This window comes from Tasmannia lanceolata, unplaced genomic scaffold (assembly GCF_043159265.1).
Source record: "Tasmannia lanceolata isolate RefF3 unplaced genomic scaffold, GAP_Taslan_0.1 ptg000015l, whole genome shotgun sequence".
NCBI classification, from domain to species: Eukaryota; Viridiplantae; Streptophyta; class Magnoliopsida; order Canellales; family Winteraceae; genus Tasmannia; species Tasmannia lanceolata.
In genome coordinates, this window is record NW_027518692.1 from 208,698 (window position 1) to 211,624 (window position 2,927).

The 2,927-nt window shown below is 38.9% G+C and overlaps 1 long non-coding RNA gene across 1 annotated transcript; it reads left to right on the forward strand.

Annotated features, from left to right (window-relative positions):
- The first annotated feature begins 1,178 nt into the window (after positions 1-1,178).
- On the forward strand, positions 1,179-2,653 carry LOC143892207 (uncharacterized). Its single transcript, XR_013255454.1, has 3 exons — positions 1,179-1,216; positions 2,228-2,274; positions 2,563-2,653. It is a non-coding gene; the product is annotated as an uncharacterized LOC143892207 (long non-coding RNA).
- The last annotated feature ends 274 nt before the right edge of the window (positions 2,654-2,927 follow it).

Genomic DNA, 2,927 nt, shown 5'->3' on the forward strand with positions numbered 1-2,927 from the left:
AATATAACTCTGGGGTCAAACGAGACACATCGGGAATGACCAAAATACCCCTGCAGTGCAAAATAGGCAAAAATGAGGGAAACCCAGAAAATTCTAAAAATAGCAGGTTTTTTCATTTGCTTGGAAACTTGAACTTTCATCTTTCAGAGGCCAAAGGAACCCCCTAGAGACCTTCAGGATCGCGAATCAACTTCAGAATTCCTTCAATGAAGCGAAATCTACCTTAAAATGCACAGATGCTTAATCCTAGGTGGAATACGGACTCGAAACTTAACAAACTACCAAATCTTTTATTTTTTTTAAAGTCTAGCAAAATGGGGGTGTCTACATTACCAAAAAAAAAAACAGAAGCAAAGCGCAAGGCAACGACAGAGATGGACTTGGAATACAAACTAAAGATTAAAAAAATATACAACGACTCTCGAGGGGGAAAGTGGTCAAACACCTCCAACTTAGCTCCCCCAACCCATTACAGACTACACTCGTTATCCACATAGCGATAAACATGCTGAAAAGACGTTGCATGACCCTCGATCAAAAGCAAAGATTTCCTCGATCTCATTTGCAAAATACTACCTATCCTTGATTTAACTAATCACGTTGAAGAAACCTCCCTCCACGGTCAAAGAGTCAAATAGAACATGGTCCACAAGCCTCGTGCTATGAAGGAGATCCAGAGTTTCTGCATTGCCAAAGCGATCCGTACCAATCATACCAGAAGAAGCCATACTAAATACAAATTCGACTCTGTGGAGAAGCCCGCCAAAACCAGTAAAGCTTGAATTCCCTAAACTTGACCCATCAAAGTTAAGTTTTTGGAATTTAGACGAGGGAGGGGGCTGAAGGGGCAAGGATAAGGTCGGCAATGCTCTCTCTCTCTCTCTCTCTCTCTCTCTCTCTCTCTCTCTCTCATTTCGACCCAAGTGTATCGGAACTCTAGAATAGTTATTGCCAACAAAACGACGGTAGAGAAGATCTGAACCATTCTGCTCTTGACCAAAAATCAGAATTAAGTGGTTCTCATATTGCGGCTATACAGAAGGATGGAAATCAACAGCTAAGCAATAGACCTTTGGCAGCTCCAATGTCAAAGAAGCGGCATAGGCGTTCAGATTGCATTTTAGACATTGAAAATGCTCCTATTCCAGAGTGTTTATCCAGTGAAGAGGTTGTGGGCATAATTACCATGGAGGATGTGATTGAAGAACTTCTACAGGTAAGTAGATTGGATGATATCAGCTCTTGGAAGTAGCAACTTTATGCTCGTAAGTGGTTAGCAATTGCAATAGGGAGCTGAAATGAATCAATCTATTGAGGATCTCTCTTGCATATGTTTTTGCTATATATGTTACATAGGCTAGGTAAATACGACATGAACATGCTTGTTGAAAAAACAAACAATGGAATGTCCATACTGTTACACGATGATATATTTTATTCAATGAGTGATAATTACTTTGCACATTAGGCATCCGTTTTTTTTTTTTTTTTTTTTTTGCATATGGGAACCATTGGATAAAGTATGCAAGTAGGTTGAATAATATTTGGTGACATAGTTGCTTCCATTTGCTCAATTGCAAATTGCCATTGACCATTATGCAAAAAAAAAGGGGCGGACCAGTGCACGAGGCTCCCGCCATTATGCAAAAGAATTTAGCAATTTTTTTTGTTTTGTTTTGCATAATGGTCCATCGACCATTATGTATATAATGGTCATGAAAGCTTGAAAGTTTCCACCATGTGGATGTTCCAGTTGGACCATGGTTAGTATATCACATATGTATATACTTACAAACCACACAGTAGAGTTTGGCATAAATGCTCATTGATAACTAGTAAATTCATATGACTAAAACTCTAAAATGTGCTTATGCAATGGGTAGGGTCAAATCACATCAAACTCCATGTTATAGCGGATGCTAAACCAGAAGACCACCTAGCCCTTTCCATTGGAGATACTGAATGGACCTGTGTTGTATTCTCCTTGTTGAAGATTTGAGTTATTTGAATTGCAACCATCATATATGTCACATAGATCTCACAATATGGCATATTGGGTGTGTGTGTGTGCGCGCGCGCGCGCGTGTGTTTGTGTGAGAGAGAGAGAGAAGTATTTCCTCCTGACCTTGCATCCTACATTGCAAAGATTATTCCTCATGTGCTGTGAAGTATTTACATTCTCTAGAATGATTCATGCTAATCATTAATATTTTTGTTTGTCATTCAGGAGGAAATATTGGATGAAACTGACGAGTATATCAATCTTCACAACAGGTGATCTGTCATTATCAAGATTTTAAGAAAATCAAAACTCGACTCACTTGTGAGCGTCCGTTTCCAACTCGACACAAAAAAACGTGTGATCTCTCCAGTTGAATTAAAGTCCTAAAAATGCTTTTGAGTAGTCGAGTTCATAAGTAATCGACCATGTTTATTGAGTACTCAGTTGAGTTCTTCTCAAGAAAGAACAATGATCATCTCATGTCAGCAAGCCTTTTGATTGCTTCATCCTTATTGCTGTATTGTATTTCTAAACATTGGTTCTTTTTTTATGAAATGCAGGATAAAAGTCAACATGCAAGCATCTCAGAGAAGTGGTCCCCACTCAAATTCATCTCAACCTTCTACAGTGTCATCACTAACAAGCACACCGACAACTATGTCTCCAATTTCAGAGACATACAATTTCAATTGCCATTCGCCGAATGCCTCTCCTTGTCTGCCAGTACCAGGACCCACACCAGTACTCTCTGTTTCCGCAGGTAGTACAGTTACAGGCTCACCTGCTGTTACTATACCTTTCCAAGCTTCCGAGGAAGTATGCCAAAGAGATAGTTGATATTTTAAAGTACAATTAAGTTTTATGCATCATCCTAAATTGCTTAAGATTAATATTGAAACACTTTATCAATCTGTAGATTTAGAGA